We start from the raw sequence: 17,452 nt of genomic DNA on the forward strand, positions 1-17,452 counted from the left end.
CTAACTGACTTCCACCGATGAATTGATTTGAATATATGTAATTTTAGTTACACAGTTTTACTTTCTTTTTTATTCGAGTAGATACTTTTCACCAATGATATGACTTTTTCTTATTTTTGTCGTTATCTGGAACTCCCTTTACTAATTTCACAAATATCGGTAGTACCGTTACGATTTCACAGAAAAATCTGGTAGTACCGTTACTAATTGAAACAAAACCTTATCGGGGAGCTCTGACAAGGTATTTATTCTGACAAAATTTCATGAAGATCAGTTGAAAATACTGCCTCTATCGCATACACCAAGCAAATGTTGACAGACAGACGACAATGGATGCTGGACATTGAGCAATCACAAAAACTCACCGGGAGCAAAGGTGAGCTCAAACATTATACATGCATATAAGGTTTTTTGTGTTTTTTTATCAGTTTTTATGAACTAATATACCTGTTACCAAGCCAGCTTTATACCTTTGCACGACAGGTACATCTTTCTATCAGAAGGTGGCTGCATGGAATCTTGGGGAAGATGTTTGGCTATCTGTACGGCAAAACATCAAGGTTAAGTTTACTCTCTAGATAATGTGAAGAAGTTATCAGTTATTTGTAGAAAACAACAAAAATTTGTAGCAAAGGTCCCTGGCTTAGGGACATTTTTCACAAAACATATTGAATGCAATCAAAATGTCTTCTTCTATACTAGAGAATAATGTACATAAATCAGAACTACATATCAGAAAATACAAATGATCTTACTTTCATTTTTAAATTACTGGGAAAACTGATATAAATACATATGTATTGTACTTTATCATAAAAAGGGAAGTAATTTAATGAACAGAAAAAAGAAATTAAATGGGGTGCCTGTGACCTCAAATTTGTATATGACACCATGTCTTGTAAGTAAAGTTAACATCTAACTGTGACCTTGACCGTTGAAACAGACACATTGCCTCTTAATGAGGAATATTTGTGCTAAGTGATTTTAAAATTCCTTGACAAATGGCAGAGGGAATGGACAGGACAAGAAGCAAGACCATGTTAACCTTTGACCTCTATGTGTGAACTTGACCTTTGACCTACAGGTCTGGATCTTGCATATGACACATCAACGACATGATAGGGAAAATTTGTACCAAATAACTTTAAAATCCCTTTATAAATGGCAGAGCTATGGACTGGACAAGACGAGGACCAAGTTAACCTTTTACCTCTATCTGTGACACTGACCTTTGAGCTAGGGATGTTTGGGCTACAGAGTGACACATAACTTATTAAAGGGGAAAATTTAAATTTAAAAATCCCTTAAAGGATGACTGGGCTAGAAACATGCAACGAGAACACTGAGCCTCTAAGTGTGACCTTGTCCTTGGGACTTGAGGTCTGAGTCTTGCACATGACTCATTGCCCCATTACGGTCAAAAAAAAATTTTTCCAATCAATTTAAAAATCCCCAGAAGAATGGCAGTTATGGATCGGACATGAAATCAGACACTATTTACCTCTTGTTAAACTAAAAGCTACATGTACATGCAGATGTTTGGTTATCCATATAATTCATAAAACAGGATCAATCACACGCACTTCAAAGCATTATTCAAAGTGAAAAACAATTATCAAAACTTTAACCCGAAAATTTTTTTAATGAGGGCATGACGAGGAAAGACTGGTATGAAAATTTTTGGTCTCAGTTTCATATGATGCATGGGGTTATGAGGGAATTACTATTTTCAGTGAATTAAGCCATCAAGAATAACCAGACGAAGTAGAAGTTCAGGAAACTTCAGCATTTTAAACTGAAGACATGAAAGCCGGTGCCCGAGAGACAAGAATTACTATTTTCAGTGAATAAAACCATCAAGTAATAACACCAGACGAAGATAAGTTCAGGAAACGTTTAGCATTAAACTGAAGACATGAAAGCCAGTGCCAAGAAACAAGAATAACTCTCTGTATACTTTGTCAGTCAACCTTAAATATTGATTCGTTTACAATTTTTTTTAATAATACCATATCCTTACATATTCTGTACCCTTTTTCTATAACTATTCCTTCAACTCCATACATGTGAGACACAAATCTGTGCAACAAATTTGAACTTCTTGTTGCGTTTTTGGAAAACTGCCCTACCTTGAATATATTTCTCTACAAAAGAAGAATATTTCCTAACATGAGTACATTTAAAAGATAATCATGTTTAATGCAAAGAATATATTTAAAACATATCTCAGTGTTATATCAGAATTGTGCATTGTAGCAATTGTTAGATCACAAAAGCTCACCTTGTCAACGCTCACCTTGTCACTATGTGACAGGTGAGATAAAAAGTCTTATGTATGTAAAATGTGTCAGCTAAAATTAGAAGTAATCCCGACCTAATATTCCCACTTGGAATACAGCTTACTGTACCAATTATTATGAACAAAATCCTGTCCCAATTTTCAAAGTAACAGATAACTAATGTATCGCATACCACACATGCTTCAGAATGCAGTCATTATAGTAAAACTGGCTGAAACAAGTGAATGAAGTATTGCCATGCAATACAAAGTCCCCTACTGGAAGGCACCTAATTTTCTCTACTGCAGTATAACATAATGAACTGATATCTGTCAATGATGTATAAACAATATTGTACACATATACAATAGTTATAAACAACACACTTGGATTAAAATGTGCATATATAAAAAAACCCACAGTTGTTTTCATATTGAATTTTTTTTTTGGCTGATTATAAAAAAGTTTTCATGGAAGTTATTTATAGTAACAACAAAGGGAAATTAATCTTTAAAAAAAAAAAAAATAAAAAAATAAAAAGATAAAAATAATATAAGTCCACAAGAAACTCTTTACCAGGTAGAGATAGGTCAAAATACAACTAAAAATTGGATGTAACATGCATGCTGTACCACAAAAAAAGTGGTCTCGATTTTTCTCTACCGCCAGTAATAAAAAAGTTACATTAAAATCTATTTATAGTAAAAACAAAGGGACGTAATTCTAAAAACAAGAGGGCCATGATGGCCCTATATCGCTCACCTGTTATCATTGCACATGAGGACAAGAAGGTCTTCAGAAAAAATATCTAAGTCCAAAGGGCAGGAACAACAAAGGAAAGAAATTTAACCAAAAAGAAAAAAAAAATTCTTACAAGGTACAGATATGTCAAAATACACCTAAAAATTGGAGGTACCATCCATGTTGTACCACAGAAAAGTGGTATCGGTTTTTCCCTACGGCCAATAATAAAAAAAGTTACTAAAAATAAGCTATTTATATTAACGTAAAAGGGAAGTAATTAAAACGAAAATTATTGTAAGTGAAGAAAAGAAGGATCTGCCAAATAAATCTGTTGACATAAATGAAATTTCAGATCAGTATCTTCATTAGTTACGGAGATATACCCATTTTAATTTGAAATAAAGGGAGGTAATTTGACATAAAATCAGTCCATAGTTATCTACCCTGATTGACTCAGTCCAACTAATGATAATAATGAAATTTCAAGTAAATCCTATAAGTACTTACTGATATAAATCCATTTTGACTACAATCAGGGGAGGTAATCAGATATAAAATAACTCTGGAACCTATGATTGGATCTGATTTGTCATGGAATCCAAGATTTATTGTTGTTGAAGATATTTTGGAAGTTTGTATCAAATAAAACCATAAATGAAGTCTCTATATGGCTGCAAAAGCCAAAATAGCCAATTTTGGACCTTCAAGGGGCCATAACTCTGGATCCCATGATGGAATCTGGCCAGTTCAAGAAAGGAACCAAGATCTTGTGGTGATACAAGTTGTGTGCAAGTTTGGTTAAAATCAAATCATAAATAAAGTTGCTATTGTGCAGACAAGGTCAAAATAGCTAATTTTGGCCCTTTCAGGGGCCATAACTCTGGAACCCATTATGGGATCTGGCCGGTTCAACAAAGGAACTGAGATCTTATGGCAACACAAGTTTTGTGCAAGTTTGATTAAATTCAAATCATAAATGAAGCTGCTATTGTGCAGACAAGGTCAAAATAGCTAATTCTGGCCCTTTCAGGGGCCATAACTCTGGAACCCATAATGGGATCTGACCAGTTCAAGAAAGGAACCAAGATCTTATGGTGATACAAGTTGTGTGCCAGTTTGGTTAAAATAAAATCATAAATGAAGCTGCTATTGTGCAGACAAGGTCAAAATAGCTAATTCTGGCCCTTTCAGGGGCCATACCTCTGGAACCCATAATGGGATCTGGCCAGTTCAAGAAAGGAACCGAGATCTTATGGTGATACAAGTTGTGTGCAAGTTTGGTTAAAATAAAATCATAAATGAAACCACTATCGTGCAGACAAGAAATTGTTGACGGACGGACGCACGGACGGACGGACGGACACACGACGGACGACGGACGAAGGGTGATCACAAAAGCTCACCTTGTCACTATGTGACAGGTGAGCTAAAAACAAATTATTGTAAGTGAACAAAAGAAGATCTGCCAAATAAAAACAAGAGCACTGCAATGCACAAAACAAAGTCATATGACCTTTGACCCCTAAGTGTGACCTTGATCTTGCAGTGAGCCATCCGAAACATGCGCTCTGCATGTCATTTCGATGAGGTGAACATTTGTGTCAGGTTTCTTTGAAATCCTTCAAGGGGTTCATAAGTTACAGAGAGGAAGGAAAATTGCTAACCAACAGATAGACAGACAGACGGACACCGAGGTGATAACATAATACGTCCCTTCGGGCATAAAAAGGATCGAGATCTTATGGTAGCAACAACCGCGCATGTGCGAGGCAAATTATTGCGCAATCGGTGTTCCAGTCAAAACCTGACCCGAAAATATAGCATGTTTCATACGCACTTATACGAATAAAATAAAGGTTAACCAATTGAAAAATCTGCATAAATGGGAGGGGTTAAGTCCAAATATGGCGTATATGACATATTTATCCTTCTACGGTTGACATTTAGTAAAGAGAATAGGGAGCGAAAAAAACAAAGCTCGCGCTTTTCATCAAAACGGCCATATACGCTGCTGTTTTTGTGGTTTTTTGAAAGTTTTATCTTTGTTCCTTTAGAATTGGGCCACTTGAGGATAGTATATTAACGTGATATACCAGTATTTAGCTCATTTTCTGAGCAAGTGCTCGGCCGACAGGGGAGGTAATTTGCCAGGGTCACACCGTCTCACGTTTGTTCTTTCCAGAAAAATTCTACAGAAATAAACAAAGATCGACAAATACATCGTCATCTGTCCTGTGACAGTGGTTTGTTTCTATGCAAAGTTGTTTTATTGATTGTATGCATGTATGAATTTGCTATATTTTTGTGTTTCTACAGAGTTTAAGACATATGTAAAGCTATGTTTTTCGTACCAAAACTCGTTCGTACTAAACTTTAAAGTACTGTCTACTACTGATGATAATACGCAATAACAGTTATTGATGGTGTTGAATGTAAAGAATAGCCTATAGAATAGATGTTGCATTATTAGGATAGGGATTCAGTGATTTATATTAGATGTTAGTGTACTCTGAAACAATTCTGTACTCTCCCTAAAAATCAGCCTAGAACTTTAATTCTGGTCATAAATTATAATTTTTAATTATATAAAACAGTATTTAATAGAACTTTAATACTAAAGTTATAAATTATAATTTTTAAAGAACAGTATTCACTAATTCAGTAATCAGAAATTAGAGATTCCAGACTCAACTTCAAGTGCAGAAAACTGTTTTTTTTTTAAAGGATATGTAATATCTGTTGTACCAGGATTTGGTGATTGGTACAATGTAAAGTATGAAGAAGATGATGCTATTTATGCATATAATTTATGTGAAGATTATGAGCAGGGTGATTTACAGTTGTTGATAGATTAATTACAGAAGATACAAGTTAAACCAGTTGAATTCTGGACTGTTTTTGCAGAATTATGTACTTATTCTATACTGTGAAAATTAAGATCTGTGAAGGTCTACTTGAGTATTTCAGATTTTTTCATGGAGACTGGTGTTGGCATATACTGTATTATTTTCATGTAAGCACTGCTCAGAGTTAATCCGCTTTGCTATAGCTCATTTCATCTGTTCACTGTTGGTTTCAGCTTAGATTAAGAGAGTATGTAGGAGAGTGTAAAATGACTTTCACTTCTTTACACCTTTTTCCATTGGAATAAGTTTATTATTTATATGCATAAAATAACACATCTATGTCAGTAAGCAAATCAAATATCATTCAAAATTTTTCTTGCTAATTGTCACTTGAAGTAACACATTTGGTCATTTTTCAATTACACTCTCCACTCCTGTTAACTCTCATGTATGGCTGCTAGACTAAGTCACTTGCATGCTATTTTGCTGTTCATGGCTACATATTTGAATCACAATAGCCTTGTAAAAATATCCTGGAAGTTATCTTCATCTTTTGTATATAAGATGTACCGTTGTTTGGTGCCAAAGTAGATAAAATTACAAGGCTTACACTAACTGTTCATTGCAGTCAGGCTTATTTTAGACATCATGAAGGTTGCATACGCATTGTTTAATTAGTTTAAGACTGTTGGAAGCTAATCATATCAATAAGAATGCAAAGTTTTTAAACTTACTAACCAATGGATACATGTTTAAATGCATTTGACGATCTGTGCAGTTTGATCAGGATCTTCATTGGTTGCTTCTCAGTCAAAACAAACTGTGGAGATCCTGATCAGATTGTACAGATGTGTAGGCTGATCTGGTTCTGCACTGGTTGCAAATGTGTTAAGACATGTATCCATAAACTGTCATTTCACCCCCCCCCCCACCACCACCCTTCCCCTAAATTTTCATCACAAAACTTTTTTTTTTCATGTTTTTTTCTTCGGCCTCTTATCTTTACTAAAATGAGTTTATTTTGTGTAGGTATCTAACATATTCATATATCTTAAATGCTTAACAACTCTCTTTTTCTCAACATAACTTTTGTACTTTTGTAAACACTATTACTGAAAGTGGGTGGGGTAAATTTATATCCTCCAAACTCATATTCTGTCAATTTCTTGATGGCATATCTTTCCTCTCTTGGCAGACTGAAATGCTTCAAGTACATATACATAAAACTTAACTGCAGCATCATATAATAATCTTTTAAGTAATGAAACTAACTTAATGTATATATTTTTTTATATTTTCGGGTATTTTTGATATGAAGTAACATACTTAGAATCCATATAGTGGTGGCACAACAACCTGGAAGTTAAAGTTCAAGCTACAAAACAGGTCAGAGATGTATGTAGAACCTGTTGGAATTGACTATTGTGCTAAAAATCATTTCTGGGATGGAAAATTAAACCCAGGTCAACTTTTTTGTAAAATGGAAAAATGGCCCCTTTTTTAGCTGAAATTTTTGATGTTCTTAAACTATTAAACTGAAAGTGTTTTGACAAAAACTATTAAAAGTATACATTTTTGTGAATGGTTTGGTCCTATCTACCAGAAAATGTATGGTTTCACATGTATTTTGGCATTTTTCAAAATCAGTGATTGTTGCTACTTATGGTGATACAAGCTGTGTGCAAGTTTGGTTAAAATCAAATCATAAATGAAGCTGCTATTGTGCAGACAAGGTCAAAATAGCTAATTCTGGCCCTATCAGGGGCCATAACTCTGGAACCCATTATGGGATCTGGCCGGTTCAAGAAAGGAACCAAGATCCTATGGTAACACAAGTTTTGTGCAAGTTTGATTCAATTCAAATCATAAATGAAGCTGCTATTGTGCAGACAAGGTCAAAATAGCTAATTCTGGCCCTATCAGGGGTCATAACTCTGGAACCCATGAAGGAATCTGGCCAGTTCAAGAAAGGAACCAAGATCTTGTGGTGATACAAGTTGTGTGCAAGTTTAGTTAAAATAAAATCATAAATGAAGCTGATATTGTGCAGACAAGATCAAAATAGCTAATTTTGGGCCTTTCAGGGTCCATAACTCTGGAACCCAATATGGGATCTGGCTGGTTCAAGAAATGAACCGAGATCTTATATTGACACAAGTTTTGTGCAAGTTTGATTAAATTCAAATCATAAATGAAGCTGCTATTGTGCAGACAAGGTCAAAATAGCTATTTATGGCCCTTTCAGGGGCCATCACTCTGGAACCAATAATGGAATCTGGCCAGTTCAAGAAAGGAACCAAGATCTTACAGTGATACAAGTTGTGTGCAAGTTTGGTTAAAATAAAACCATAAATGAAGCTGCTATTGTGCAGACATGGTCAAAATAGTTAATTCTGGCCCTTTCAGGGGCCATAACTCTGGAATCCATAACGGAATCTGGCCAGTTCAAGAAAGGAACCACGATCTTATGGTGATACAAGTTGTGTGCAAGTTTGGTAAAAATCAAATCATAAATGAAGCTGCTATTGTGCAGACAAGGTCAAAATAGCTATTTATGGCCCTTTCAGGGGCCATCACTCTGGAACCAATAATGGAATCTGGCCAGTTCAAGAAAGGAACCAAGATCTTACGGTGATACAAGTTGTGTGCAAGTTTGGTTAAAATAAAATCATAAATGAAGCTGCTATTGTGCAAACATGGTCAAAATAGGTAATTCTGGCCCTTTCAGGGGCCATAACTCTGGAATCCATAATGGAATCTGGCCAGTTCAAGAAAGGAACCACGATCTTATGGTGATACAAGTTGTGTGCAAGTTTGGTAAAAATCAAATCATAAATAAAGCTGCTATTGTGCAGACAAGGTCAAAATAGCTAATTTTGGCCCTTTCAGGGGCCATAACTCTGGAACCCATAATGGGATCTGGCCAGTTCAAGAAAGGAATCAAGATCTTATGGTGATACATGTTGTGTGCAAGTTTGGTTAAAATAAAATCATAAATGAAACCACCATCGTGCAGACAAGAAATTGTTGACGGACGGACGGACGGACGGACGGACTGACGGACGCACAGACGACGGACGACGGACGAAGGGTGATCACAAAAGCTCACCTTGTCACTATGTGACAGGTGAGCTAACAAGGGTGCCTCATGGTGGTGAACATTTGGTCCAAGTTACATCAAAATCCCTCCATGCATGAAGAAGAAATGTTCCATACAAAGTCATTCTTGAATTTGACCTTTGACCTCTAAATATGACCTTGACCTTAGACCTAGGGACCTGGTTCTTGCGCATGACATGTTGTCTCATCCAGGGGAATATTTGTGCCAACTGATATCTAAATCCTGCTTTGCATGACAAAGTTATAGACCGGACAGGAAAAAAATCCTCTTGACCTTTAAGCTAGGGTACTGGGTGTCGTCTCATCATGGGAAACATTTGTGCCAAGTAATATTAAAATCCCTTCATGGATGGCAGAGTTATGGACAGGACAGGAAAAAAACTCTGTTGACCTTTGACCCCTAATTGTGACCTTGACCTTTGAGCTAGGGGTCCGGATTTGCGCATGACACGTCGTCTCATCATGGGGAACACTTGTGCTAAGTGATATTAAAATCCCTTAATGAATGTCAGAGTTATGGACCGGACACGAAACAGACCCTGTTCATGCTATGTTAACATTTGACTGCTAAGTGTGACCTTGACCTTTGAGCTAGGGGACTGAAAGTTGTGCATGACACATCGTCTTATTATGAGGTACATTTGTGCCAAGTAATATTAAAATCCCTTCATAGATGGGAGAGTTATGGACCGGACAGAAAAAAGCCTTGTTGACCTTTGACCTCCAATTGTGACCTTGACCTTTAAGCTAGGGTCCAGGTTTTGCGCACGACACGTCGTCTCCTCATGGGGAACATTTGTGCCAAGTAATATTAAAATCTCTTCATGGATGGGAGAGTTATGGACCGGACAGGAAAAAAGCCCCGTTGACCTTTGACCTCCAATTGTGACCTTGACCTTTGAGCTAGGGGTCCGGGATTTGCGCATGACACATCATCTCATCATGGGGAACATTTGTGCCAAGTAATACTAAAAATCCCTTCAAGGATGGAGAGTTGTGGACCGGACAGGAAAAAAGTCCTGTTGACCTTTGACCTCCAATTGTGACCTTGACCTTTCAGCTAGGGGTCCGGGTTTTGCGCAAGACACGTCGTCTCATCATGGGGAACATTTGTGCCAAGTAATATTAAAATCCCTTCATGGATGACAGAGTTATGGACCGGACACGAAATTGCGGACGGACGGAATGACGGAAAGACGGAAAGACGGAATGACGGAATGACGGAAAAGTGCATTCCTATAGTCCCCGAAACTGGTTTTCAACCAGTAGGGAACTAATAATGCTATTCCAATATAATTCTAATTTCTACCTGTCTTTCAATTGCCGTTGCAATTTAAACGAAGTCTATTAAATTTTAAAGTATCACGGAAAAGTATTTTTATTAAAAATATTTACAAAGGAATTATTTACCTATTCCCAACACCAAACAATTGTCTTCAGTCAAATCTGAGAAGTTGTAGACTTATATATACATAAAGGCGGTCAATCCCCATCTATGCGACAAACTTTACACTGTTCAAGCGCTCTCATTTCATGTTTTTGGGTACTGAAAATATAAGAAATCCAACAGAATAAGTAAACATGCAATTCAGGACTGCAAATATGAAGACTTATGCTCAATTTAGCATTTAAGGAAACCCATATTCAAGTCTAGCGTGTGAAAATCTGCCTGTTTTCCTTCCAAATCTATTGAAAAATACCAGTTTTAGGACTGATCTGTTCAATTTCAAGTCCGTAAACTATTTTTCTTGCACAGATTATGATTACACATATTTCTCTATTCAGACTGTGTGTACTGTGTAAATTCAAGTATCCAAAAGAGCAATTTAATGTAAACAAGAATAGAAATATATATGAGCCGTGCCATTGGAAACCAACATAGTGGCATCCGCACAGTCTGGTCAGAATACATACTGTTCGCTAATGGTTTCTCTAATTGCAGTAGGCTTTAAAAGTGAACAGCATGGATCCTGACTAGACTGCGCTGATGCGCAGGCTGGTCTGGATCCATCCTGATCGCAAACCCACTATGTTGGTTTTGTCATGGCGCGGCTCATATATAATATCTGACTCTAGGTCAGATTTCCTCGGCCGCAGCTCAAATTTCTAAAAATCCATGGCAGCATTTGTAATACACCATTTTGTTTTCCACAAACGGTTTCAAACATAGAACTTATACAAATGCATTTTATGCATGAAAACCTGCAAAATTAGAAAATTTTCAGAAATATGTATGCTGAAAGTAGGATTTTCACATTTTTCAAGCATGTATAGTTTTTACTCAAACTGAAGCTATTTCAGCAATTGTAATAATTAATTCAAGTAATTTCCAGATTTCTATGCCAACCAGCCATTCTCCATCAAAATTACAGCCATGTAGATTGCAAAATAACAAAAATACTGACAATTTACTTTCTGAATTTTTCCATTAAATCAGGCCTAAGACCTTGTTACAACTTCCTTATTGTGGACAACCAAGGGCAAGTAACTGTGATCTTGTTCCTATTTAGGCACAGCCTCTGCACATACCTTGTTTGAATGCTGAACAATGTAAATGTGAAGTTCAAGTAAGATATACGCAATAGTGACAAAGAAAAACAAAATTTGTCGAAAAACTTTAACCACCTCCTAGCAGTCATGAGCTTTAATGAAACAAAATTATTTGAAGGAATTTGGTAAACGGCTATACAAGGAACAATGCTTTGAAATTATTTTCAAATCAAGCCAGATGTTTCAAAGCTGAAGATTTTCAAAGTTTTCTATACATCAATACTGGGAAAACTAACCTACCCCTGCCCCAGCCGACATGTTTTTAATGCAAAAGAATTATCTGAAGGAATTTGGGAAATGGTAATGTAAGGAATATTGCTTTGAAATAATTTTCAAATCAAGCCAGATGTTTCAAAGCTGAAGATTTTCAAAGTTTTCTATACATCAATACTGGGAAAACTAACCTACCCCCGCAGCCCTACCCCACATTTTTTTAATGCAAAACTGCTGTGTAATTACTTTAAAACCGGACACGCAATTTCTGACAAGATCTTCCAAAGTTTTCCATATAACTAAACTAAGAACATTAGCCTGGACCTATGTGGTTTTTTTTTGTTTTGTTTTTTGTATAGGTCACGCAAGGAACATTTCTGGGATAGTATTTCAAAATGTCTTCTGGGAAGAATATTATAATGTTTCTCCATTTAGTTGCCATCGCAACAAGAATTCTGCTATGATAGTCTTGAAATCTGAAATAAGAGAAATAGAGGAATTGCATCGAGACTTTAACCTAAAATTCAAGGTAAAAGTGGGGGGGGGGAATAATTCATGAAATATTGGTACCAGAGTTCTGGACTTTAATTCAAATGATGTGGTGATAAGGTGGAACAACGACATACAGTTTGAATCAAATCCATTCAGTAATGCCTGAGACAGAGTGAAATGGCATCAGAACTCCAGATAAGATGCGTATTTGCGTATATACTTTTTGAAATTTACGAAAAACGCAATTAAAATCAAACCTATGGTACTGGTACACACTGAAAAAAATGGGATACATAGATTACTCGATTTAAGTGTGTAATCCAATTTTATCGTAAATCAAGCATATCTTTTTTGTAATCGAGTACAACAAACATAAATGCTGTCTCATACAGTAACTGAAATTAAGATGTAGTGTAAGATGTATTGTATACAGTTAACAAAATGTTACAACTATTTGAATGAAGGCTCAAGAATATTCAGGAAAACAGCATTGGTCGACAAAGGCACATCAGCAGAGCACATGATTTTCAGAAAATGATACAAACAGTTATTATTATTACCCTGTAAATGATTTCAAATACTGAAAGATTATTTAGAAAATCTAAAATACGCTTTTGAAAAAATATCTAGGAGTAAAATACCCTTTGAGAAAAAAAAACTGTGGTAAAATACCCTTCAAGCTAAAATCTTATCTGGAGCTCTGAGAGCATCAAAACTTTGAATCTGAAATACATAATAAAAAGGGGTATAATTCATGAAATATTGTGGCAAGTGTTATGGCCCTTGTGTCATATGATATAAGTGATGATGTTGAATAACTATTTTAAGTTTGAATCAAATCCATTTAGTAATACCTGAGATAGAGTGAAAGTGTATCAAAAATCTAACCTTAAATTCTAAGTAAAAGGGGGCATAATTCAGGAAATATTGGTACCAGAGTTATGGACCTTGACTGTCAAAAGATATGGGTGATAAGGTAGAATTACTATTTCAAATTTGATTCAAATCTATTTAGTAATACCTGAGATAGAGTGAAAGTGCATCAAAACGTTCTAAGTAAAAGGGGGATTATTCGTGAAATATTGATGTGAGAATTATGGCCCTTGCAATGTGAGTGGTGATGAGCAAACACCATTTAAAAATTGAAACAAATCCATCAAGTAATTATAGTGATAAAGAGGAAATGCATCAAAACTTTTACCAAAGTGCATACACAGAAGGACGCTGAGTAAGACAGTTCTCTACACTTTGTATAGTTGACTAAAACTTACCAAACATTTTTTGCAATCTGTCGTAGTAACTGTGAAAACTCTGCCAAATTGTTTGGGAATCTACGCATCTATTGCGAATTTGTCGACTGGACAGACAGGTAAAAGTACGACAGACTGGTACACACATCACTGTAGAACAGACCTGTAGAGATAATATTATACGGTATGGTAGTGGTTAATTGGTATGAAAATATAATGCTTCATTTATTGTAATTATGGAAGCATCCATCAATTCTTAAAATACCAGTGTAGTCATACTCAATCCAAAACTAGAAACTTGGTAAGATTCTTTAAGTGAAAATTTCTATGAAAGCTAGGGCATTTTAGTATGTATTTTTTAAACTGAGTTAGCTCCCTTCGATTGTAAAATCTGTTTTATAGAAGATTAGACATTTGTTGCTGCTTTTTAAAGTATTATATCTATAGCTTTATGTAACTCTAAATGCAGTTTTTAAGTGGTAAATTATTCTTAACAAAAATTACCTGGTTACTTATTAGATATTTCTATGACTGCCATGAAATCCAAATTTCCACCATGGTTCCCTCATACACCATATAGAACAAAGACCTGCATCTCTTCTTCAATTCTGAACTAATTGTCTGTAGCCATTCTGCTTTACTGTTACTTCACACTACAAAAGAAGAGACATTTTCAGAGTGTTTAGAAAGAAATATATTATGAGAAGCAATTTTACAATTTAATGATAATCATCTAAAACATTTAAATCACTTGCCCCTCATCGATGTGGGTTCGAGCCTCACTCAGGGCATTGAATTCTTCATGACAGGAAGCCATCCAGCTGGCTTACGGAAGGTCGGTGGTTCTACCCAGGTGCCTGCTCGTGATGACATAATGCATAAAGGGGCACTTGGGATCTTCCTCCACCATCAAAGCTAGAAAGTCTCCATATGACCTAAACTTGTGTCGGTGCGACGTTAAACCCAACCAAAAATAACCATAAACAAACAAATAAAAAGAATTTATGTCAGTAAGTAAAAGGTTTAGACTAAACAAGAAAAAACAATACCTAAAATAACTGGCGTTCAAAATTTATGTCACTTTGATTTTCCTTGAAATTAATTTCCCCTGTTATTTTGCGTATCTGAATAATTACAAAATCAATGCATGTAATGTAAATTTGTTGAACAGAAGGAAACAGGAGTATGTTTACTGATACTCTTAAATTATTTTTACCCTGCTAAATTTTTATAATGCACTTGTCTATCTTTCAATTTGGACAGCACCATTAACTGTCAAAAGGGGTGTTTACTAAACAGATACTGGCTGAATGGCGAACAGAGCAGATCTTGATCAGACTGCAAGGACGGCTTATGCTGATCATGATTTACAATGGTCACAAAGGAAGAATCAACTGTGTCCATTATTGTAAGGGTTAAGGGACCAATGATAGAAAGAGGAAGAACAGAACAGAAAATATCTGGTATGAATCAAATCTCGGCCATCAAATATTTTTACCAGGCTGCTGGTGTAGTATATCATTATACCTGAACAGAAACCTAAAACCTTGATTTGTTTCTAAACTGTCTTTGTAAACATTTCTGTGAAAATAAACCCTGTAATTTACCAAAATAGAATTAACTTTTTATTAAGCAAGGGCATTTGTGTGTATGTGTTTTTTTTTTCAAATTTGAGTTACCTCCCTTCAACTGTAAAGTTAAAAAAAAATCTGGCTTAAGAAGTGCAGTTGGATTTACAGGAAAATAATTCTAAATACAAATTTATGGTGTGTTTACTTACCAAATCATTTCATGTCTGTGACCCACAATGTTTCCCATATACACCACGCTGAACAGAGGCCTGTGACCCACAATGTTTCCCATATACACCATGCTGAACAGAGGTCTGTGACCCACAATGTTTCCCATATACACCATGCTGAACAGAGACATGCATCTCTTCATTTTCTAAATTTCATGGTCTGTAGCTATTCTGCTTTTCTGTAACTTCACACCTACAAAAAAGTAAAATTTTTTGAAAACGTTTTGTAAATCCATCAAAGTTCTAAAGATGCACATTCAAACAGCACAAATTTAATGAAAATCATCTACTGCAGTTGGACAGACTGACAGACATTCCATCAGCAAACACTTATAAAAGATAATAAGCACTATACCTAACATTATATACTTGAATTTCAAAGTTACCTTCAATAAATGTAAAGTTGTTTGATAATGGTAAAATCATTCAAGTAGATTTAAAACAGTCTTCATAGTGAGTAGGTTATAGGAAAAAGATGTTTTCTTTTGCGAAGAAAACACCAAACTTTGTATGCAACTATTTTGAAGTATGCTGAATCCAAAACAAGAGGACCATGATGGTCCTGAATCGCTCACCTATCCCCACATGACCCAGTGTTGAACTGAGTACGACGTCGTTATTTCTATTATTTGACATAGTGACCTAGTTTTTGAGCACATGTGACCTAGATATCATCAAGATAAAAAATTCTGACCAATTTTCATGAAGATCCATTGAAAAATATGACCTCTAGAGAGGTCACAAGGTTTTTCTATTTTTCGACCTACTGACCTAGTTTTTGACCGCACGTGACCCAGTTTCGAACTTGACCTAGATATCATCAAGAGGAACATTCTGATCAATTTTCATGAAGATCCATTGAGAAACATGGCCTCTAGAGACGTCACAAGGTTTTTCTATTTTTCAACCTACTGACCTAGTTTTTGACTGCACATAACCCAGTTTCAAACCTAACCTAGATATCACCAAGGTGAACATTCTCACCAATTTTCATGAAGATCCATTGAGAAATATGGCCTCTAGAGAGGTCACAAGGTTTTTCTATTTTTAGACCTACTGACCTAGTTTTTGACTGCACGTGACCCAGTTTCGAACTTGACCTAGATATCATCAAGGTGAACATTTTGACCAATTTTCATGAAGATCCATTGAGAAATATGGCCTCTAGAGAGGTCACAAGGTTTTTCTATTTTTAGACCTACTGACCCTAGTTTTTGACTGCACGTAACCCAGTTTCAAACCTAACCTAGATATCACCAAGGTGAACATTCTCACCAATTTTCATGAAGATCCATTGAGAAATATGGCCTCTAGAGAGGTCAAAAGGTTTTTCTATTTTTAGACCTACTGACCTAGTTTTTGACTGCACGTGACCCAGTTTCGAACTTGACCTAGATATCATCAAGGTGAACATTCTGACTAATTTTCATGAAGATCCATTGAGAAATATGGCCTCTAGAGAGGTCACAAGGTTTTTCTATTTTTAGACCTACTGACCTAGTTTTTGACCCCACGTGACCCAGTTTCTAACTTGACCTAGATATCATCAAGGTGAACATTCTGACCAATTTTCATGAAGATCTCATGAAAAATATGGCCTCTAGAGAGGTCACAAGGTTTTTCTATTTTTAGACCTACTGACCTAGTTTTTGACCGCACGTGACCCAGTTTCGAACTTGACCTAGATATCATCAAGATGAACATTCTGACCAACTTTCATAAAGATCCCATGAAAAATGTGACCTCTAGAGTGGTCACAAGCAAAAGTTTACGCACGCACGCACGCACGGACGGACGGACGACGGACGCCACGCGATCACAAAAGCTCACCTTGTCACTTTGTGACAGGTGAGCTAAAAAGGAGGAGACATGCAGATCGCTAATCCCAATTAGCTTAAACAGAGGCGCCGAAAAGGGACCTATATTTTACTTATTTTAATCATATATTTTTGAAAGCAATGTCCAAAAGGTTAATTAATAACCTAAATAAGTAACTATTATTGACATATTATTTATTTAGTTACATTTTATACACATTTAATATACAGGACACTGACAAATGACATAGATGAGGCCCTAAAAGGGGGGAAATTGTTTAAAAATTTCATTTACAGGATGACTTTATTTTTAAGTGTGAACATTAGGCCCATATCACTC

At 35.8% G+C, this 17,452-nt stretch overlaps 1 long non-coding RNA gene across 6 annotated transcripts in view; it reads right to left on the minus strand.

The window, feature by feature from the left end:
• Positions 1-446: 446 nt before the first annotated feature.
• The window catches only part of LOC128549476 (uncharacterized), a 41,909-nt gene continuing 24,903 nt past the window's right edge, over positions 447-17,452 (minus strand). For 4 of the 6 annotated variants that reach the window (XR_008367741.1, XR_008367744.1, XR_008367739.1 and 1 more), the window contains 6 exons: positions 15,275-15,488; positions 13,999-14,147; positions 13,516-13,657; positions 10,400-10,535; positions 2,010-2,144; positions 447-540 (listed from right to left, as the gene is read on the minus strand). This is a non-coding gene — a long non-coding RNA (uncharacterized LOC128549476). The remainder of the gene's footprint in view (positions 541-2,009; positions 2,145-10,399; positions 10,536-13,515; positions 13,658-13,998; positions 14,148-15,274; positions 15,489-17,452) is intronic. The other 2 variants (XR_008367740.1, XR_008367742.1) reach the window with 2 other exon arrangements.

Source organism: Mercenaria mercenaria, chromosome 16, assembly GCF_021730395.1.
Source record: "Mercenaria mercenaria strain notata chromosome 16, MADL_Memer_1, whole genome shotgun sequence".
NCBI classification, from domain to species: domain Eukaryota; kingdom Metazoa; phylum Mollusca; class Bivalvia; order Venerida; family Veneridae; genus Mercenaria; species Mercenaria mercenaria.